Here is a 10845-nt window from a genome sequence, read left to right on the forward strand (position 1 = left end):
AGACCTATGAGCCCTCTGAAGTTCCTCTAGGAGCTCCTTCACCAAGGTCTGTGCCTCTGCAAGGTGCTTCAGTGATAAAAGGGAAATCTGCTTTCTTCTGTCAATGCTCTGACATGATAGAACCATGAAGAGGAGAAGGGGTCAGTGCATCATATTGCCACTGGTTCTGCCATGACTGCTCTTTGGGGCCTGCCTGGGTTACCATGAATGTGCACAGTGTGCTCTGGGGCACTTTGATGTTTAAGAGGAGCTGGCTGAAGTGAAGGCATGGTAGAGGCAAGCCTTTTCTAAAAACTGTCCTAAGCCCCAACAAATCCAGGAACCTCAAAGCTTTCTCTGTGGTGCCAAAACCTGTAAACTCCTGTTTTTCCCTGGCCAAAGGCGTAACAAAAGCTTCCAGGTTGCAATAGAAACTGAAGGGAGGGGACAAAAGGAGGCAGAAAGGAAGAAAAAAACTATTGCAACAAAAGAGAGTTAAACACCTCCCCCCCCGCCAACCCCCTCCAAATTCCAGAGATTGGGGAGTAGATATTATGAGACAGCTTTGGTTTCTAGCAGCTTGATCTTTGCCTTTGTATACACTTGGCTTTGTATGCATTGATGTCCTGTTGGTAATTATCATTCTGTTGACACCTGTATTCATGATGACACCCCTATATCACATTTTCATCGCAGCGTGAAATGTCGCTCTCTTTGCTTTTGTTTTGTTTAGTACTATGAATTTAGCTCCGAATTGAAAAAAATAGACACTTCTCACAACACACAATGAGACATTGATAACCTTGCAGCTTAGTTACTGATCCTATCTCAGTGCTTCCATCTCTCTCCTTCCTCCCACCCTCTTTTTAAGCAGACAAGGTTTTCCCTCAACAAGCTGATGACAGAATAATTTCTCCAGGTTGATTGTTTGCCCCACATGGTCCTCTGAAGATCTTCATACAAGTGGTGAGAAGCAGATCAAAAGTCTGCAAGAAAAAAAGAGGCAGAGGATTAAAAAAAACGCCATAAAGATCTTGCTCAGGTTTCAGGCTGATGATGAACAGACTTGTAAAGTATTCTGAGACCTGTCAAATTTTCCCATCTAAATCCAAACCTATTTTTAAAAGAATTTTCATAATGAGTGTCTCTTTTACCCCATCCACAGGCTCACGGTATTTTCTGAAAAAGTTCTGCAGGGCAGAGGAGTTGAACACTTGATCACATGCAGGAGCACAGGATAGATGGAGTACAGCTGACTCAACAGCTACAGGGGATTTGGGTAAGTGCCCACCATGTCAGCCGACTAGAACTTACTAAAGTAGTGGTAAGTGTCAGATAATTTGTTACTTTTTGATGAAAATTCTCATTTTTATCACCTGTCAGGCAAATTTAACCTCACTGGAAAATCTCAGTGGTAGTTTGTTGGGGAAGAAGTATGCAGGGAATGGCTAATGAAAACAGGAAGGCAGATCAGCATCCAACTGTAAAAAGAGGTGATTTTTTTTTTTTTTTTTCCACAACTTAGCTTTTACCTAAAGGTACCCAGGCCAGACTCATGCTATTAATGTGAGGGGAGGAAGGTTACAAACCTGTTGCGGTGCTGAGGCTATCAATCCATGTCAAACCCACTCATGTTGCTTTCAGGAGGGAAACAATCAATTGCTTGAAGGAGACAATGTTTTCCAACTTGCAGTGTCAATCAACCTGTTCCCACAATCGTTGCATTGATGGAGGAAAATTTTGATAAGCGAGACTTCTTATCTGACTCCACTGCAATCAAATGACATGGGTTCGCTGATTGGAAATTACATTGTCTCTGGTCACAAAGGTGACTGGACATGGTAATTGCACCACCTTTGTGGTTTGTTTTTTTCTTTTTTTTAAGTAATAATAATAACAATATATTCTTGAATGAAGATAGTGGGGATTTGAAATCAAGTCTTTGGTTAAACTGATGAACTGATACAGTCCAAATTGATATAGTTACTGTAATTGCTTTGTGTACTGTGAGAGGAAACTTTATCATGGTCTAAGTGCAGAAGATAGGAGTGTTGGCCCTACTTGCATGCTCTTGATCAAAGAATATTTTTATGAATGCATCATATTTTGTTTTCTTTCAGCTAGATCTTGAGCAGTACCCCTCAGGCGTATTTTAGAGATTGGCTTGAAAATTACTTCAAACCTTGTTTTAAATCCAAAATGGCTATAAGAGGGACTTGAAACATAGTGAAAGAAATATCCATAAATAATCTTTTCTATTTCACAATAGAAATAATTATTATTTTTTAAATAGAAATCTGGGAACAGTATAAGTGATCTCTTATTTCACAGCATTACGAACTCCATGGTATTACACCCTTTTTAGATGAAGATTTTAGCAGCATTATTTAGTACAAATTTGTTTAACTTTTAAGGAATAGATAAGGCTGTACTGTACTGCAGCAGTATTCTACAACTTTATTGCTTAATTTCTATTCCTAAAAGTGAGGAAATAGAAATAATCATGATGGAATACACTGTTGCTGCTTTTTGTCAGGGAAGTCTTGTTTTACTTGTAACTTTTCAAGCTGCAAACAGATGGCTGCAGTATAATCTACTTGCTAGTGACATCAAGCATTATTTACTGAAGGTATATATTTATATTGCTCTCTTCAAAAGTGTAAAAAGAGTAATTAAGTAGAATGATACTGATTTAGATCTTTATCTGCCCATGTGACTGCAGGGCCCTGGAGGAAGGCAATAGGATTGAGAGCTTCTAATCACTACATCAGTGTGTTTGAATCCAGACCATGATTAGAGTCAACTGAAGGCCATTAATGTGCAACGGCTCTTCAGGGGCCTATATCAAATGATTTTATAGTGTCTGTAAATTTTCTAGTTGATGGAACCCCTGTAATGATCAGTAGTCTGAGAAGGAAATCCATAGACTGAATGTGCATGTATCGAGAATGCATTTCAGCCTAGGAACAACCTCTTTGTTCCAGGACTTAGGGACACTCTTTGTACATTCCCTGCACAAGGGACTCAACATCATTGCTGCTTTTGTTTTTCAGTTCAAGATGAACCTGGACTTGCTTTAGTCTCTCAGAGATTTTCAAATTGCAATGTCTCCTCTGAAAGTGAAATAGGAACACGATGCAAAGCACATACAAGAGAGCAAAATTGTCCATTTTTTTTTCTCAGTATTTGATTAATTAGGCAATGTTTTAAAAATGCTGTAGTAGTGTTCATTACAGGTGCTTCTACGTGTAATAGCCAGTCTGTAGTTGAGTCAAATTATGTGGGTTTTAATAATTAAAAGGAAGTTTTATTTGTCCAGAACCTCCAAATTTGACTAAAATCTTTTCAGATCACTGCAATAGGCTCCAAATCTTATACTGAATTTCCCTTTTTTTTTTTTTTTTTCCTCAGGTCTATTGCTGATGTAAAAGTTTTTCTAATGTAGCAGGCAATAGGAAGAGTATGAAAGTGAGAGAACAATTTGTCCAAAATTCTTTAATTCAGATCCAAAGCTTTCACCATAAATCACTTCCTTCAGACCTGTTTTCCTCTCAAATCTGTTCTTGCTGATAACATTCTGTGCTTTGTATCTGCATGAATGTCCTGTAGGAAACAGTGGTTAATTCATGCATTTTGGAAGAACAGAATAGAAACATGTCTTTCCTGTGAGGCTCAGGAGATGTGATTTGTGTGCATTTTTATATCTGGAACTTTAACTTGAGTTGTGTTTTCACATTTTATGGAGATATCTGTGAACCCTGGAGTTGGAAACATAATTTCAAACACAAACTTAAAGTTTTTAAAATATGTATCTATTAGATACATATTTAAGTACTTTCATTGCATGATATGATGGACATGATTTGTAAAACACTAGCATTTCTGGAAGTTTTAGCAGTATATTCTGAGAAATGCAGGAAGAAAGATCTAAATATCCTATAGAAGTCAATGTTGTAAAACAGCAAAGCAAGTATTCTCATAATATTTGAAGTAGAAGCCAACTGTTCCATCACTAAGCATAACTACAGTAAAAATAATAGAAAGAGGTGGGGGAAAGATAGCGCATTTGAAGAATATCAGTATTTCACTAGTGGATGGAGGAAAAATTGGAATAACTCTGATATTTAGCACAGAATAGCAGGTAAACAGCTTGCTCTGCGACTTCAACAGTCTTAAGTGAATGCGTTTAAATAGATCTAGAAAGTCAAGATCTCTGGCTTGTTCAGTTTTTTATGCTTTAATAGCTATTTGCTTAATAGTCTGTCTCATTGGAAGAAGGTATTATGATACTTTGTATAAATCTCTTGGAAATATTTCATATAGTCATGTTCTTAATTGGATCACTGCTTTGCTTTTTACCTTGTAAGTATGCAGTTAACTTAGTTTCTTTCCAGAGCAGATTAAAAAAATCCCAGAGCATCCAATGAACATTGTTGTAACAATGAAGCAAGCACAAGAAGTACAATGTTTAAAGTATTATTATGAATGTTTTGAAGTGCTAAAATGTAGGTTTTATTTTTTTTTCCCCCAGTTTACTGGCACTATGGTATACCAATTAAATTTCCTGAGTCTTGAGGCAGGCAAAAAAACAGTCTCAGATGGAGCTTTGCCTATCCAAGGCTCGGAGATGAAGCTCCAGCTGGACCTATGTTAGTGCATATATCTTTAAGCACACCTTTTGCTGATTTTATAGGTTGAAGAGTACTGCATGACTCTAAGGCTTCTATTATTTACCTAGCATACACATTTAATTCTCACTACCAGTAATAAGATTCACAAGAAAAGTACTGAGCTGTGTCTTTGGGAACTAGATCTAGGTTTTCAGCCTCTTGATGTTCAACAGGATTTAGAACGTTTATTTAGTTTCCGTTCACAATCAAGCTATGCATTGCTTCCATATAAACATTTTATATATTTAAATATTTTATGCCATAAATATTATGGCAATTTCAGTTGCCTATGTAGAGTGTTTGTCAAAATTTGAAGTCTTTCAAATTACAGCCTAGTGATTTTTGTGTGGCTTCCTTTTATGGAAAATTGTCTCTTTCTCAGTACCTTTGGCTTTTTTATCCCATGAAAGGGATTGTGGTAAAAAGACTGGAAAATAAACCATATTTTTTTTTAACTTTAGAACCAAAGCAAAAGCTTTGTATTTATTTATTTATTTAGTTAGTTATTTATTTATTTTTTAATGATAAAAAAATTTGTTCTCCAGTCTCATTTTCCTTGGACGCTGTAGGCACCTCCTTGATTCGAAAAACATCTTGACATTTGAGATTTTAGCTGTGATTTATTCTTCATCAAGTAGGATTCTTGATTTTAGATCTCAGAAATTGAGTGGAAATATATGACTAGCAAATAGACACGGGTCATTCTGGGACCAAATAATTGATGCTAAGGGCAGCTCTATACCTAACTATATATATGTGTTCAATGTGTGGTCTTTCTTGCATAGTCCACAAATGCTCTTTGAGTTCTGAATAGCTACAAGATAGATTAATTCACCTATTTAAACCAAAACATTCTAGGGTGCACTGATCTCTGTTCTTAGTTTTATTATTTCCTCATATATGTTAAATTATTACATTTGTTGTATTTCTGTGATGTGTGCCCTCAAATACTGTAATTTTGAGAACATTCAGTCTGTTCACAGGTTTAAGTCTGTCGTCAGCTTTAGTCCTCTGTTTAGGAAACTATTAACCTTTAAGGTATATATAAATGTGCCTCTGTGTATAAGTTTGTCATGTGTATATAGGTGCATGCATGTCTGCATATATATATTTTTTCAGCTCTGCATGTTCTGCTTGGTGTCAGAAATGGAACAGCACTATGGAGTCTGAAATAAGGGAAATCTGTAAGAAACTTTGTGTTTCAAAGTCTCAGCACCAAAGATCCCCAAGCAAAGGGAAATTTTATACTTGAAATGTGTCTTAAAATTCTTCACATCTCATGTGCCCTCTATTTCTGTGACAATGCCTTTGAAAAAAGGGAATTAACACCATTTGTAGGCTTGTCTTCAAACAGATACTGTAAAGATCCAAGTCCTATTTAATCTGCATCAGAAGAGCCAAGGAGATAAAGAAGTGGAAGGCAATAGTGTAAATGTGATCTGGATAATTTGTTACAACAGGATGTACAAGCTAAAAGAGAGGGTTCCACTGAAGAACTTGAGGTAGAGAGGTATTCTATTTTTACTCACTGGGTTACTTTTAACTAATGGCAAATTAATCTAGCACATGTCTCGAAGCAAAGCAGTTCTGGAAGACCTGACAGCCATACAGTTAACACACTTCACAACTATTTACAACTTGAATGCAGACACTGAAGCAAGTGTGGCAGTAAGACAAATGTAAACCAAAAGGGCAAGGAATTATCTTTGTCATGAGATGACTGAGAAGTATGCATTGAACTATAGAATGATAATTTTTAAATATTTTTAAAAGTAAAAGTAGTAATTTTTCTATTCCACTACTTGTAGACACCTAATGTACAACACTAAAGAACATTTAGGCAGTTACTAGATATGTATGAAAACACTTATAAATGTTCCACCAGCTTTATTATATGCTTATCACATCTATAATTTTCTTCAGATAAGTTTTTATTATTACTATTAACCATTTTTTTGATACTTATCCAGTCAAAAGACATAAAGATCACCATATTATTTTGCAGTACTGCCACATCGTGTGAAAGAAAAATAGTGAACAAGGGGTAGATTATAGGATGTTCTCATAAAATACAACATGAATATGTGACGTAAGTAATATGCTCAGAAGTCAGAAATGGCTCACATATGAGTTTCAATAAAAATGTAGGGCTGAATTGGTGAATACTGTTCACAATGGAAATTTTTTTAAGATCTTTTTAGAGAGCATGGTTGAAGAAAAGAAATTAATCTTGGGTGTTAAGAGAGGAAAGAAGAGGGAATCTAGATAGATCAAAGAATTGCTTCTCCACGAAACTATATTCCTAAATTGACTGCAAAATGGCTTTTGTTTAAATAATAAACATATTTTCTTTGAAATTTTGTGTGGGTTTTCTGACATGATGGAGTTTATGAAAGCAGGGAAAAGCGCTTTGTAAAATGGTGACAATTAAATCGAAGACTGCATGTTTCAACTCTTCCCTCAGTGTACTCTTCAATGTTATGCAGCACAGAACAGTAAGACCTGCAGTTGTGACACAGTGCCAAATATAAAGACAGCTCTGGTTCAGCTGAGATATACCCTGACTATTTCAGGATTCTGGAAGTTTAATTTTATTTCATTGAAACCTGGATATGTTGGGCTATTTTTCCTTTGAATTGATTGTTTTAGAAATCTATGTGAACCATGGTCTCTGAAATGATTTAATTAACCAAGTTTGATAGGTCTTTAAATCCTTGATTGTCTCTTTATCTATACCTGGCCTCTAAAGCTCTTTTGTTCTAGTCATGCTTGAGATAGTTGTCATGTGAATTTTGTGTTAATGGAACTCCTACCATGAGGATTTTCTACCTCCACCTCCAGGTCAAGAGAAAGAATGGTTCCTTTGCTAAACAGAAAATGCCAGACCCTGTTTGGAAGAGATCCTTAGGTGGATGGATAGTGGCAGAAACACTTGGAAGTAAAATTATTTAAGTGACTGTGACAGGATTTTTTTGAGGTGATCTGGACTGGTCAGTAACATAAACATTAAAGGATCATTGAAGTTGCTTAACAGAGAAAACTGGAGTTGAGGTCTAATGAACACAGACGAGAACTCTGGGTGCATCAGTGAAACCTGGTACTGGTTTGTCAGTTAAGAGTTTTGTAGATAGAAAGGATCATATTTCCCTTGCAGTGTGTGTTGGCATCTTCGGAATTGTGAAAGTCTTTGAAACAGCCAAAAATGTATGCTACTAGACCAAAGAAGCAGGTCATGGGTTTTTGTTTGTTTGGGTTTTGTTTTGTTCATTTGTTCATTTTTTTGTTTGTTTTGATTTTTTTTTTTTTTAAACCACCAAGAGATCTATTCCTTGAAAAAGGCTTAAAGAATTGCATACTAAGTAGAAGGAAAAAGGTGGACATATTTCACGTGAATTTGGTGACTCCTGGATTATAAATCACCCTATTCCTGACACTTGCATATCACATTCCTTTTTTTGTATGTGGAATTATCATTTCATATTCATGTACAGGCAATAAGATGATGATGTTTCTGCTGCTATTTTGATAAAACTTTTATGCTTTCTTCTTTAATTGGATGAAATGCTCAGCAGTATCGGTCTGGTACAAATATTTTGGTTATGATGCCTTATTACATTTGGGGGACTGAAGTTTTATAAATTTCTGTTGAGAAATAAATTGCTAGAGGCCTTTTAGAACAGGCTGGAAAAGCAGGGATGGCTGCCTCGATTCTTACTGGGGTGGGTAGATAAGTGACGTTGGCCTTCCATGGTGCTTTCTAGCTGTGCTAGAAATGTTCTAGCTAGAAATGAAAAATAATGCATGTTCCTAATTCATTTAACTGAAATCAGCAGTAGTCAGCTCAGTTGGTGATGTGGATCTGCATGTTGATCCATATGCAGATGAGACAATAGCCAGAAAAAAAGTAGGATGTTATCGGTTGTGTTAAAATCTGACTTGTTCTGAATACAGTGAGAGAACTAATGCTATAAATACTTAATGTCTTAATTCAGCTTTGCTCCTTAGCAATCACCTCTCCTTCCTCTGAAACACAGCAGCAGAACTTAAGTTTAATAATTAAAATTTTAGAATTTAAGTTCTGCTTTTCATCTAAAATAATAGCTACAGCTTTGTCAGTGTAATCTTTCATTAAATTATTTTCAAACAGTTTTGGTGTTTGTTTGATTTTTTTTTGTTTTGTTTTGTTTGGTTTTTTTGTTTGTTTTTTTTTGTGTTTTTTTTTTGTTTGTTTGTTTTTTTGTCTATTTGTGGGAGAAAATATTGTAGGAGTTAGAAAGTTGAAGTCAGATTTAGATCTTGGTAAATTGCCCTTGATTCATAACATTCTAAGGGACATCAGAAACCAGCTCATATACAACAGAACAGTAATAGCCACTTTATTGATGGAACTGTGGTACAAGCAGAGGTAAGGCTTCAGTACACTGGAGAAATGCCAATTTTCCAAAGGAAAAAATATATCTTTCAAAATAAAGTATGAAATTTCATGGTAAACAACACACTGCCTTATTTCTGCATCTGAAAGTAATGGAGAGGGTGAGGAGATCATGAAAATAGAGAGGTTTCATAGCAACCCAGTTTGCAATTTTATTTTCTATCCTATTTTTTTTGGAATTCTTTATCAGCATTAGCTACAAGTGCTGTCAACCTCCACATGAATCTAATGGAAAGGGAGTAGAGGGTCAGAGAGTGCTTTCATTTAGAGTTATGTATTTACCTGAAACTAAAAGGAGGTTGCATTGTTGCTCTAGGTCACACTTTGAGGAGGTTGTGAAGAACTTGCGAGCAAAACTGCTTTTGGATATGATAGCAAGAGTTATTATACCTGACTGACAAAACATGCATGCTTAGCAGGAAGCTGGTGTTTCAGTTCTCCGTTTTTATTCTGTTTACTTCAGAATTACACGGGAATGAATGGCTGTACATTTGGACAGCCTTTTGACCTTATTTAGTAGAGTTTGGCTCAGCGCTTTGTTGTATAATGGTTTGTTTGCTGACAAGGAGCACTTGGCAGTGTCTCCTGTGGGTCTGTCTTTCAGTGCAGGGCTTTACATCCTAGGTTTGTGTGCTCTGTGAGCCTGGCTTGAAAACTAGTGGAATTAATTTGAGCACACTTTAGCTCAAACCACTGTGTAGCCATGAAAGATCCAGGTAGGAGTGAGGATTTGTTTCAAAAGTCTTCTCTGTGTGCTGGTGCCAGCTCTTCTCAGTGATGCATGACAACCACTTGCTATGCCAAATATGGTGTCGTTTAGGTGTGCTCTGTCTATGGAGTTTACAGATGTTCCTTGATGTCCATTTTGAGAAAGGTGATGGTCAGCATCTCTGTGTCCGCAGTCTTAGAGAAAGCAAACCTCCTAAATCTTAAGAATTTCTTAAGAAATCTTAAGAATCTAGACAAATTGAGAGTATTTCAGTGTTTGAGGTCCGTATCAGCAGAGATGTTTTATAGGATTGTGAAATCTTATTAAAAAAATAGTGACATTTGGATTCATGGACAACAATATCAATATTTTTGAGATATTTTTGAAAAAAGCATGGATCAGATATTTTTTTGGATGTGCTAAATACCACAGGTATTACACCTTGGATTTTTCGTCCCCAGAGGAATAATTACTCAAGATGCTAGAAGTTCACGTGTTCTGATCTCCTGGTCTGGTTGCCAGATATAATTCAAGTAGATGGAAGTGTCTGTGCTAAGTTTGTATGTGAGCTCAATGCAATTGCATGTATGCTTCAAAGAACAATTTTTTGGCAAATAGATATCAACAGATTTTTGTTCTAGGACCTTGAGTCTGAGAGTTGCTCAGCAAGCCATTTATCTGTATGGTTTTCAAGGACTTGGCTTAAGTAAAAGCTGTTCTTCTAGGATGTCTTCCTCAAAGAATTTTTTACACAGAAATGTCAGAAAGTTCCTGGAGTTTAAATATTTAAACAATCCTAATCTATCACTATATTTTTAGGGATTTTTTTTCCTTTTTTTTTCATATCTTGCTTGAGTACCTTTCTTTTGTCACAAGTTTTGATTAAAAGCTTCAGAAGTTAATAGAAATTACACTCGGAAGTAGAGAAATGGGTTGTGCTGCCTGTGGCCTCTTTCACATAAGCTTGTGAGCTTTATCCCCCTCCCAATTCCTTTGCTGGAGACCATCACCTCCCCAGTGGTTAAATGTCTGCAGTAAGCATCTTTAACGCAATG

The sequence above is a fragment of the Nesoenas mayeri genome (assembly GCF_963082525.1).
Source record: "Nesoenas mayeri genome assembly, chromosome: 1".
NCBI lineage: Eukaryota > Metazoa > Chordata > Aves > Columbiformes > Columbidae > Nesoenas > Nesoenas mayeri.